This window comes from Sorex araneus, chromosome X, assembly GCF_027595985.1.
Source record: "Sorex araneus isolate mSorAra2 chromosome X, mSorAra2.pri, whole genome shotgun sequence".
NCBI classification, from domain to species: domain Eukaryota; kingdom Metazoa; phylum Chordata; class Mammalia; order Eulipotyphla; family Soricidae; genus Sorex; species Sorex araneus.
Window position 1 is genome coordinate 154,399,284 of NC_073313.1, and position 13,175 is coordinate 154,412,458.

A 13,175-nucleotide genomic window follows, 5' to 3' on the forward strand; every position below is an offset into this window, starting at 1 on the left:
CAGCGCTGATGCACGTTCCTGCCCACGAGGTCCATGATCTCAGACACCGTGTCAGGGGGAGAGGGAGCCCGAGTTGGGGTGAGTGTGAATGTGGTTTTAACCCTGGGTCCCGAGTGCATATTTGCATGGGGGAGCCTCTGTGGAGAAAGGAGGGGACCTGAGGAGGCTGGTGTGTGGGCTCCCTGGGAGGAGGTGCTGACTGTGCTCAGAGCACTCAGGCCTGTCCCTGGGGTCCTATCAGACTCTGGCCTCTTCCTCCAGCACAGGAAACGTGCTGAGAAGTCTCAAGAAACAGGAATTGCTGAGGGGAAATGGCAACTGGGGAGAAGAGTCCCCGTGTCTCAGGTCCCTGATGAGCAAGACCCCCAAGGGCTTCTACCCTGTAGACAGGCCCCTGCCCCTCCTTGTACCTGTGTAGTGGCTCCTGTTCTCCCACTGTGAATGCAAATCCTGGGCCTAACAGACAGTGCCATTTTCCCTGTGAATTCTGACTTGGCCTGGTCCAATCCACGTCAATCAAATTTCACAGGTCTTTTGTTGTTGTTGTTGTTGTTTTAACTCACCTCTCTGTGCTCCATGGAATTTTGGGCTGAGTTTTTTCACACATTTATTTATTCATGTACATTGGATAAAAAAATCCTTTTCCTTGAGCAGCTTCACTCTGAAAGATTCAAGGCAGTTATTTGGATAGATTTCTTCCCTCTCACTGGTGCTGAGTCTACTTAGGGACAAGGAAGAGGCCTCGCCTAGTGACCTTCCTGGTGTGGTTGGCCTGGCCAGGACCACCTCAACCGCTCTGTCCTGTATGTAACTCAGCACCCAGAGATGACCGTGAACCACAGGACCCTGTTATTGGGGTCATCACTGAGGATCCCAGACCCATCAAGATCCTGAAAGGAGCTCATGGAGAGTCCTCAACCACAAACTATGGCTCCTGGAATCTAGTCTTAGTCCTCAGACTCACACATTTCACAAGGGCACAATTGTGCTGGCCCTGAGGAGCAGGCTGCCCTCTACCCTGTCCCAATGCATGGAACCTAGACACAGGCTGTGTCACATACGTGTACCCCATAATTCCATGGAGCACCCAGAGAGCTGACTTTAGTCTGAGGGGCCAGAAAGGGTCACTCACGTGGTACTTACTGAGGGCCAGAAAATGTGCAATAAAAGGTGATGTTAAAAAAAGTCAGCGTTAAGGATCAAAAGTAGTCTACACACCCAGCAGGGTCTACAAATTTCTACACACAAACACCACCTCAGGCCACGTGAGGACTGAGGTGGATGATGTCACACCTCATTTACTAGGTGGCTACAGGACAAATAAACACTCTTGTATACAAGCATGTTACTCACTGTGTCTGTCCCCAGGTGTCCTGTCCCAGAGCCCCTGCAGGGCCGGGACTGTGAATCCCCACAGACCTGATCCACCTGCGCTGTCTCTGTACTCTCCACAGTCAGCAGTTTCCCGGGGAGCTGGGCCCACACATCTGTAAGGATGATAGAGTGACTGGGGAATGTTGGGAATATTTCCTAAAGCTGCTTCACCAAGACCAACAGGACACTTCCTAAAATTTTTCTGTCACTGTCACTGTCATCACTGTCATCCCATTGCTCATCGATTTCTGGAAGGGGCACCAGTAACGTCTCCATTGTGATACTTGTTGTTACTGTTTTTGGCATATTGAATACACCACGGGGAGCTTGCCAGGCTCTGCCATGTGGAATGGATACTCTTGGTAGCTTGCCACAGGGGCATCCCCAGTGGTACTGGCAAGGGGAAGAAAGCGTGGGCACGCAGTCCTGGGCACTCGACTCAGGGCTCAGCACAGCCTGCAGCCCTCTGTGTACTGCCACGTTCCACAGAAACATTTTTGTTTTGTTTTAGGAAACAGCAATGCTCAGGGTCACTCATGTGGTACTTACTGAGGGCCACGTCTTAGATCTACCGCACATACGGCAAGAGCCGTAGCTGTACCATCTCTCCAACACCTTCACGAGCTATAGTTCCTAGAGGGTAACAAAATTCTAATTTGGCATTGACTCAGAAATTTAATTTTTACACTTGCGTTGAGTAGCAACATGCTTAAAAATGGCGCATTTTCAGATATATTATTAAGAGAAACATTTTCTCACCCTGGATGTATTAAAGGAAAATCTAAACACATACTAAATTTCTAAATAACAGAAAAGGACTTACCAACAACTTTATCTATAGTTAGTTTGACAAAATTAGCTTGCTTCCAAAAAGATAAGTTTTGAGAAACAGGGTTCCTTAAATTTCTGAAAGCTTATTTCCACACACCAATATTAACTGTAGATTAACAATTTTTGTTTTATTTTCATCTTACTAAATTAGTCATATTTCTTTTCCCTTTCTTGCCTCATGCTATAGCTGTTTCACTCTTTTAGATGTAGAATAAATAAATATTCTGGTTTATAATTAGTAATGCATTAGAAATAGTGCAAGAACCAAATTAGAAAGGAAAGAAACCTAGGACATTCATTTTATACTTTATCATTGTTAGACAATTCTGGCATAACAGAAACAATAAAACTTTGTTTTTCACAGCAACTCAGGCAGGATCAACAAAATTGAAGCATCTTTGCACAAGTTCATTTTCTAGCACCACTAGCTTGATACCTGAATACTACAGGGGAGACCAGGACACAGACAGGAAGTAAACACAGAGTACTCCCAGGGGTGGCCCCCAAACTAAAAGCACACAGATTGGCCATATTTGAATAGTACAGTTTTTCATAGTGATTCTGTATCCATTAGTTTAATTCAAAATTAGCCATTTGCAGTCATGACTGATAGTGTAATTTCTAATAGGAAATCTACCTTCAACATTACTCTTTATTATTAATACTGAACCTTTAAAACTCTTTGTGTTCCCTAAGTGAAGAACCAATGGTGCACTTGGGATTTTAAAGAGGTGACTTTGGAAGGTCCCCAGGACAGGAATACTGCTTCAGAGGGGTCACCATGAGAGGGAGGGAGGACTGTAGATGCTAATCTCCAGGTTTCTCTGTCTTGGGAGGGCAGAACAGAAATTGAGGTTGATCTACAATGAGAAATTCATTGAGTCACATCTGCAATGGTCTCCGTATGGGGCCTCAGTGTAAGGAGGGTCCCTGGGCTCTGGGTGTGGCATATCTGGGGGTGCCGGGAGAGTGGGGGTCAGGGAGAGCATCAATGCTCTGGGTCCTGCCTTTTGTCTCACTGCGAAGGGGTCAGCGCTGCCTGTGTCACAGGACCTGGTCTCTCCTCTGCAAGGGCAGAGGGGTGAGAGGGAATGAGGAAAAGTGAATGTCCATTTATTGAGTGGATGAGGGAAGTCAGTTGATCCCAGAGAGCAGGACTCCCAGGTGTGGGTGACCAGGTAGAGGCTACCTGGCTGCAGGTCAGAGAGCAGAGGTCAGTGGGCACTGACTGTGTCTGAGAGCAGAAAGGAGCCAGCACACAGCTGAATGGACACCAGGATTTCTTTCTCATGAAGTTACTCCTACGAGGACACCATGATGATCCCTACAGAGTCATTTTAATTTCTACAATAGAATAATTTGCCGCTCAGGCCCAAGGGAAGTCATAGTCCTATGAGTGAAAACTACCATCATGAGGGTGAGAGTCAGACAAACTTCCCGCCCACAGTGGGGATGGAAGACTCAAAGCCACAACCCACAGAACAAGGTGTCCATGGGGTCATCTGAGAGCTGAGGGGCAGGTCAGTCCTGATCTGCACAGGAAGATGATTCATCTGATCATGAGCAACGTTTCCTCAGGGGTGAGTCCTCAGAGCCTCCTGGGGGCCTGAGACCCTGAAGCTCACCCTGCTTCCTCCTGCAGGTGGTTTGTGTCTGGGCCCACAGGGCCTTCCCCTCACTGTGTCTCTCACACAGTAGTACAGGGCCGTGTCCTCCTCCCTCAGGCTGCTCATTTGCAGAGAGAGCGTGTTCTTGCTATTGTCTCTGGAGATGGTGAATCGGCCCTTCACAGAGTCGGCATAGTATGTATTATCACCAGGACTAATGTATGAAATCCACTCTAGGCCCTTCCCTGGAGCCTGGCAGACCCAGCTCATCCAATAATCAATAAAGGTGAATCCAGAGGCTTCACTGGAGAGTCTCAGGGACCCCCCGGCTGCACCAAGTCTCCCCCAGACTCCACAAGCTGCACCTCACACTAGAACCCTGCAAACACAAAGATATCGTGGTCAGGAAATTCCTCACACAGAGGATCTGCCTCTCCCCTCACTCCCATGATCCGTGTCTCTGTCGCCCAGGAGTTAGCTCCTAACACAGCCACCAGGAGAGGCCAGCTCAGCCCACACGCCATGTTGGTTCTGTCTGAGTCAGGATGGAGCCACTGGGAACCCCTGAACTGACTCCTCTCCCGGAGATGAGGCTGGGCTGGGCTGTTTTCATCATCACAGTGAGAGGCTTGTTTGCATATCCTCATTCTACATAAAAGGTTTTATTTGAATCTATAGAACAAGTGTTGGACTTGAGAGCAAGGGTAGGTTCTGGGGGTGCCTTGTAACCTGGAAAATATTCAGAAACTATGCTATTCTATCATGGAATTATTATATGACTACCAATTTAATTTGTGATATTTTGTACTACTTATTTTTTGAAGATCATCATGTAATATCTACAGTCATAGTCATACTTCTGTTTCATGCATCTTTTGACACAGAAAAGGTTACATACTTAATGCTATATTCTCTTAACGCATTGTCAGAATTGGTCCCAAGCTAAAAATGTAATCCACTGACTCACGCCCAGTCATGAATAAGTTGTGAACCAAGAATTGAAATAGAATCAGGAGTAATGCAGAATTGTGCAATAGCATAGCCCTGATATCTGTGAAACCTGAGGCAGGATCCTGTGTTGCTCTTTCTCTGCTGTTTCTCCCAGAGGGAACATCTTTTAGTTTAAAGATGTCTGTCCTGATGTTTGCCCTGACATCAAAGGCCCTCAGATGTGTAAAAGCTTAGCTCACATAGACTATGTCAGGCAGCTGACCTAAGATTGTCATTCTTCTGATGATTCCTTGTTCTAAATGAAAACTCTCACCGTGTTGGGCATTAGGAGCTCTCAGTCCACAAGCATGTTAGTCCCCTGGCCCCCCACCCCCTACTCTCTTCAGTCTGTCTTTAAAATACTCACACCATTCCACAGTGTGTCCCTGTTCACCAGGATCGTTCTCCAGTAACAAGGGATGTAGAGGCAGCAGAAGGGTAAGCTTCTTCCTTTGCATGTGGCAGATCTAGGTTCATTCCTTGCATTTCATATGATTTCCCATGCCCCCACCAGGAGTAACCCCTGAGCACAGAGCCAGCAGTATACCCAGAGTGGCACAACAACACATCCAAACCAACAGGGGCTGAAGGATAGCACAGTGTCAGGCGCTTACCTTGCACGCGGCTGACCTAGGTTTGATCTCCAGTATCCCATAGGCTTCCCCCAGCAATTTCAAGAGTAAATCCTGAGAGCAGAGTCAGGAGTAATCCCTGAGAAAGCCAAGTATATCCCCAAAACCAGACAAAAACTCACAAATAACTAACAAGAAAACCAAACAATATATGGGCGAGCAGCTCTCAAGAACTTCTTTCCTGTAATGAGAACAAGTTGTATTTATTCTGAATTTTTCGTTAACCTGGAAGATATTGGAGACTAGCATTCATGGAGGTGCATGGCATGTGACTCTTCACATCAGCCTGAACCCATGTCTCCTTTTCACCATGTCAGTATTTGACTACCAGTAAACACCACAAAAGCCAGGCCCTACACAGAATACTGACTTGTAGATCATTAATGTTTCATGAGCATGGATATATGGACACATGTACAGTGATCATGACACCAAAACAGTGGATGAACCCCTCACCCCAGTGTTTCCCGTTGGCCCATGTTATTCCTTCCCGAAAGCCTCAGCCCTCCCTCACGCTCTCTGCAGTGCTCCCTGTTTGTGTAAGTGTGCGTAGGGTGTGATGATGGAGACTCACTCTCAGTAGCCTTCCCCTCTAGGAATATATTGTGGGTTTTTACTCAGGCCTAAAGACTTCTTGGATTACTCTCAGTCCTGGAAATTTAAAATAGGTCACAGAGCTTTCTAGAAGGAGGGAGAAAAATAAGGAAAAGCTGTTCTATATCTTACATGAATATAAAGAGAAAGTTATAAAAATAATAACAAACAGGAAAGTACCGATTAGTACTCCCCCTGCCAGGCGTAGCAGTCCTGGGGGCCTGGTGGGGTGAGTGTTGGGGACAGGGAGGACAGACCACAGGGAGGGGTTGGGAGTGTGAGGGTGTCACTGAAAGTGGAGCCGCTCTGGGAGCGATGGGGAAGGGTCCTAGGAAAGACCCTGGAACTGGGCATGGGTGGGAGTGGGTGGGATGATGGGGGCTGAGTGTCTCTGTGCTGTGACAGAATATTGGCACGTGTGTGCTTCTAGCACATGATGACCCTCTTTGCCCCCTGGTGGGGCTGAGACCTTTTATTGAGTTGGTTCCCCGGTGCCCTCTGGTGGTCGGCAGTGCCCCTGCAGCCCCGCCTGTGGTCTGGGTCAGTTCCTTCAGAGTCCCCCAATTCCCTGTATTAATAGAGAGAGTGTGTCCTCAGCACCATCGGAGACAGGAAGTGTGAGCACTGGGAAGTGAGCCCAGCCTGATTCACACATTTGTGGGCCTGACCCCCTCCTGGTCCTTTCCCCAGGGAGGTGTGTTCAGAGACAGCCCCATAGAGAAGGGAATCTTTCCTGCCTCCACGTGGAGGTCACTCATGCCTGAGTCCCATGTCAGCTCACAGAGACCTTAGAGTAAGTCTGGTTTGCAGAGAAAGGGCCGCATGGGGAAGTCCTGCGAAGGGAGAGCAAAGGGCCACAGTACAAGATAGAAATGCAAAGAAAGAAAAAAATAACTTGTGAAAATCAATATCACTGTCAGCAGAATACTGGGTGTTTGATTCATAGGCCAGTAGAATTTCCAAGTCCCATTAAGGACCAATATCCTTGAATATTGGCTGGGTATCTGACGTCTTGTCAAAATTTGGATGACAAATGTCTGTGAAAAGAAATACTCCTTTTTGTAGTGTCTTTCAATCCAGTGCCTTTGAATATTATCTGAACATCTTTTTTCTCAAGATAATAGATTTTCTTTATAAAGTGTGACTATCCAGGCCATTCAGGTTCCAAATAAACTAAAATTAGATGCAGGAGGAATCAAGCATTATGCCTGCCTCTTTCTGGGCCACTCAGCTCATCTGCCTCCTGTCTGGGAAACACACCGTGGGGGCCCTGGATCTCAGGGTGCAGAATGAGAAGGAATTGCAGCCCCTGATTTCCTGGTTATGGCATGTCAAGAGCACAGCATGTGAATCATCATTGATGTATGTTTTTCAGATGATTTTCATTGCAATCAATGAGCATTCTAGCTACCAGGATCAGTGTTTTATTTCTATCGAGTTCAGTTGTGACACCCACAGCATCTTCCTGACCAATGCACACTAGTGAGTAACAGGGACCCTTCCTGACGGCCCTGCAGGGCGAGTGTCCAGGAGTGAGCTGAGGGGTGCGGGCTGGAGCTTCCCCCAAGTCCTCATGAAGCTCCTCCCTTAGCCCTGCACTGAGGGACACAGCAGAGTGAGGAAGAAGAGAAGACTTAGGGGTCACAGGTGGTTCGTCAGGTGAATAGGCACCCCCTGACAGAAGACTCGGCTGAACCCATCTCTGGTCGACCTTGAGCATGGGCGTGAGAGTCTCCAGGGAGCAGACATGAGAGGAGTGTGCAGGGTCACTGTGGGGAGGGTCAGAGACCTTCACCTCCATGTGTCTGGGAGGAAACAGGGGCTGCAGGAAGTGTGAGATCCTGGAGGAAGTCGGTACAGAGATCCTTGCGGGAGATTTGAGAATGGACCTGTCCTGACAGTGAGTGATGGAAGTGACCCCGCTGTCACTCTGAGTACAGTGTGGGTTATTTACTGTGCTGTTAGGATTCCCTTTGTGGACCTGACCCCCTCCTGGTCCCTGTGCCCCTTTCAGTCTTGAGCGCCCTCTGGTGGCCCTGGAGGCCCCTGCAGCCCAGCCTGTCTCAGCAGGTTTGTGTCTGGGCTCAACCTCACTTCCCCCCACTGTGATTCTCTCTAGCACAGTAATACACAGCTGTGTCCTCGGGGTCACTGAGCTAAGCTTCAGGGAGAACTGGTTCTTGTTCGTGTCTCTGGTGATGGAGATGCGACTCTTGAAGGTCGGGCTGCAGTTGGTGTCTCCATTATAACATATGCGCCCCAAATAGAGCAGGCCCTTCCCTGGGGGCTGGCAGATCCATTCCCAGCAGTAACCACTGGTTGTGATGGAGAACCCAGAGACAGAGCAGGTGAGGGAGAGGGTCTGGGAGGGGGCCACCAGTCCTGGGCCTGACTCCTGCAGCTGCACCTGGGACAGGACACCTGGGGACAAGGAGAATCAGTCACTATCAGTCCCTGAGGTCAGTTCCTCCCCTAGACCCTATCACATCTGGGACACTCACCCAGCGGGGCTGTCAGCAGGCAGAGGAGAAGACCCCACAGAATCATCTTCTCCTCGACCAAAGCTCTGCCTTCCCCAGAGACTCAGCCCTGAGTGAGGAGACAGTTGTGAGCTTCACAGCCCAAAGTGCATTTGACCCCAGAGCCTGAGAGGGATTTGCATGAGGTGACCCGGTATGTTATAAGGGAAACTTTCTGACCTTGCATCTCCTTGTCCCACTGGGGCGCTGAACTCACCCTCTCTGATGGATTGAGCACTTGCTGATGAAGTACATAGAAACAGGCCATAGGTGGCTACTCACTTATTTTCATAATCTGTCTTTTTTTTAGTTATTTATTTTATTGAATTACCATGTGAAAAGTTATAATCTGTCTTATTCAAGTTAAATTTATCAAAATCATTTCAATTTCAAGTTGCTAAAGAAAATAGTTTGCATTGTTTATGTTTCAAAAAACTTTTAAATATAGCCCCATTTATAATGTTCATAATCATAATCTTACTTATATGTGTTTCCTATAATGTTCTATAAAATAATATCCAAATGAAAACTTCAACTTCCCTTCCCAGTACTCATTTCTTTCCATAAAGAAATTATGACATTGTCATGTCTGATAACTGTTTACAAAGTACATAGTTAATTGAAAATTCATGTTTGAGTTTTATTTATTTATTTTTTTGTTTTCGGGCCATACTCAGTGATTCTCTCTCATGACTCCTAGCTTTGCAGTCAAGAGTTACTCCTGGCTGTGGCTGTTTCATTCTGGGCATCCTGGAGGGGGCGGGTGAGTCCCCTACCCGCCCCAATGGACTCAGCCTGGCAGCCAAAAACCCCCCAGAACTCAACTGCCTCCATGCTCAAGGCCGCTCTCCACATGCTCAAATGAGCCTCACCCAGAGTGAGTCTATTCCTGGACATAGCACACTTTACACCACCAATATACCAAGAGTAGCACCCCACATTTGGTGGGGTTTAAAGTAGAAGGAAAACATCTCAGTGGGAAATATATTTATAGACACACACACATATAAACACAGAATTTTCCACCTTTAGTAGAATGTTACCAATCTCTTATTGAAGAACTTAATGGCTACTGGGTGAAGTACAACAATCTTCACGAACTTTTCTCTAAGAAAACATTTTAGTCTCATTTTTAGAGGATTATTCATAACAAGCAATACAAAATAAATTATTTTGGTTCAGTCAGGGTCTGGGATTCGGGATTGAGATATGGTGGTGGGAAGGTGTAATGGTTGTGGGATTGGTTTCGAATATTAAATGCAATCAAATATTGCGAACAACTTAATAAAAATTAAATTTAAAAAAATTACTCATAGGAGGACTAGAGCGATAGCACAGTGGGTAGGGAGTTCACCTTGCACGTGGCCAACCCAGGTCTGATTACTTCGTCCCTCTCGGAGAGCCCAACAAGCTACCGAGAGTAACCTGCCCTCACGGCAGAGCTTGACGAACAACCCATGGTGTATTCTATATTCCAAAAACAGTAACAAGTCCCACAATGGAGATGGTACTGGTGCCCTCTCAAGAAAATCAATAAACAATGGGATGACAGAGGTAAGTGCTACTGTAGTGCTCATGGGACCATATGGAATGCTGGGGAAGACCCCCATTGGTGAGGGCAAGGCCAGTACCCACAAATTATACTATCACTCTGGCTCTGTGATTTTTGCATTTTTGAGTTGAAGTCTATGGTGCATTCTCACAAGGAAGACATTTGTTATAGGCTATATTGAAACTCACAGGAGAGCCCGGCAAGCTCCCCGTGGCGTATTCGTTATACCAAACAGAGAAAAAATAATGGGTCTCATAACCCGGACCCTGAAAGAGCCTCCAATACTGCACCGTTTAGAAGAATGAGAAAGGAGAGGCTGCTAAAATCTCAGGACTGGGAATGAATGGAGACATTACTGGTGCCCAATTGAGCGAATCGATGAATAACGGGATGACAGTCATTCAGTGATACAGTGATGTTGGAATTATTCCATATGCTTCTTTTAAATTTTCATGGAACCTGTAGTTTTTCTAACTTTCAAAATTAAATCTACAGCCTCCACATCTCAATGTTTCCACTGAGGTCACTCTGCTTCTGTCCATATCTGTGCATCTTTCATCTCCATCAGAGCTTGGGTGTCCCTGCTCAGGGTCCTGCTGTTCCCACCCTTGTCACACTCCACCAGTGCCACAGTCAGTTCTGTTGCTCCATCAGGTGCCTACACCAGCGGGAAACATTCAATGACACTGAAGTGGAACAAGTGTGCTGGGAGGAGTGGATTTCTGGAGATGACTAAAGGGCGTCTGACAGACCTTTTCCCCAAACCCCCTTGTCACTGTAGACCCTGGCACGAGCTCAGTCTGAACTGAGTGACCCGTTCATACTCGGTCACTGATGGAAACTCTGTCATCTCTGTGTGTGTGTGTGTCTCTCTCTCTGTCTGTCTCCATCTATGTCTCTGTCTCTGTATCTGTCTCTGTCTCTCTCTCTGTCTCTCGCCTTTCTTACTTTAAACACTGTGATTAAGATAGTTCTTCACAAAACAGTTGTTCCAGGTACTCAGCATGCCAACACCATCCCACCACCAATCTGCTCTTCCCTCCACCAACGTCCCCAGTTACCCACCCCTCCAGTCGTCTCCCTGAGCATCACTAATTAATTGACCTTACACTGTTTGTTACAGCATCTCCTAATGCTGTTGGTACAATCCCGACCTGAGGATTTCCTGAGCTGTTGGTGCACTTGGGCCTTCTGTGGTAGCGTTTCACTCATGAGCCCAGTGGGCTTCCACTCAATGTTCCCATCTAATTTCTGTGTTTCTCCTGGGCTGGCGACCCTGTGAGTTTGGGATTGTTGCACAGCTGCATAGGTGGCAGCAGGTCTCAGGCTTTCAGCTGGGTGCTCAAGTGCAGGATATTCTCTGGCATCTCTGAGATCAATCCTGAAGACGAGCCATTTTCTGGCAGTGGCAAGAGCCAGATGCGGGTGGGTCAAGTACTGGGCCTTGGGCAGGGCAGGACTCGGTCTGTCCCCTCCTGCCCAGAGTCAAGAGATCTTGGCTCGGGGGCAGTTGGGCCTTCCTGGGATGAGTCACTTGCCAATGTCTCTCTGAAACGCTGTCACCTCAAGCAGATGGGGGTGTGAGATCCTGGTGTTGGCACTGGGAAACTGGCTCGGGACATCTGTTTGACAGGACTGACCATCGTCCTGTCCCTCTGTCCCCAGAAGTCTCCAGAGTGGGCATGCTCTTCCCTGGGCACTGTAAGGTGAGATGAAGCAGAGAAACCCCTCAGGGTGATGCTCACCTTGTCCTCTCCACTCTGATCCCAGATCTGAAGAGCCTGAGTGCAGGAGCCGGTGCTCCTGGGAAGAGTGTTGGCACCAACCACGTCAGAAAGCCAAGAGGAGCCACTGCTGTCCTGGGCTGACGGGGTCTGGGGGGTCGGGAGGGAGGGGAGTCAGAGATCAGTGGTGACATAGAGAAGTGAATCAACAGGCGCCCTTGAGTGGGAAGCAGGTAACTAGTAGCACTTTCTGTACAGAGCCGAAGCTTCTGTCTACATGTAGGAAACGCATGTCAGGAGGAGCAGCATGCAGGGCAGGGGGAGAGAGAAATCAGTGAATCTTGTGTCTTGATGCACTTGGAGTGTGTGTTATTGGAAATCCACAATGCTCTTCCCATGCTGACCACACGCAGAAAACTAATGTCACCGTCCATGCTGGGTGCAAACATGTTATAGACTGTCGGTGAAATCTCAGATGTGGAATTGTGAAGAACACGAATCATGGGGCTTTTGGAGTCAGGACACTTCCCTCCCATGTCTTCACAGCGTATTGCTCTCCCCTCAGCTCTCTGTGCAAAAGGCACAGTCTGGGGTGCGGTTCCCGCTTCCACAGCACAAATCAAACCAGAACTGACACTGGAGTCATGACCCCCAGTAGTTTCTCAGGTGATTCACGGGGTTTGGGACCTTAAGACTTACGTTCCACACGAGGATGAGCCTTGGGTACTTGTATGAAAAGCATTACTCTGAGAGATGTTTGTGTGGTTGTGCTCACTACAGCATGAGGCACAGCGACAAGATGCACACACAGTGCTCGAACCCCAGCCCTAGATTCCATTTTTGCCTTCTTCCATTCCCCTTCAAGTCCATACTTAAGTGCCTTTATTTTAGTTGGAATGATGTTTTAATTGTTTGTTAATTATTCTTTTGTCGCCACACCCAGTTCAGTGCTTAATTCTGTCTCTGTACCCAGGGGCAGGCTTCTGTCGGGCTTGAGGACCACATAAGATGCCAGAATCAAACCCTGGTTGGCCATGTATAAGGCAAGCACCCTGCACACTGCACCATGCCTCTAGCCCTGAAATGATATTTTCATTAACTCCTTCATTCCTTCACTGGGATTTTTGAGTCTTCTGTCAGTGTTTTCTTAGGCTCAGTGACCACTGAGAGACCTGTTACTCTCAGGCCTTCCACAGAGAGCATTGAATGTTCCGGTGTACCTCAGTGTTCACTTGATTTGGTCCCCATCCATTGAAATAATAATATTTCTTTGTTTTTTTTATTATTCCTGGTGCTTCGTGGGATCTAGGGGTGTAGGTGGTGGGTGATCTGGACATAGATTTGTGCTCTGC

The 13,175-nt window shown here is 47.6% G+C and overlaps 1 pseudogene; it reads right to left on the reverse strand.

Moving 5' to 3' along the window:
• Positions 1-8,118: 8,118 nt before the first annotated feature.
• LOC129399818 (immunoglobulin heavy variable 4-61-like) lies at positions 8,119-8,575 on the reverse strand (annotated as a pseudogene).
• Positions 8,576-13,175: the final 4,600 nt, after the last annotated feature.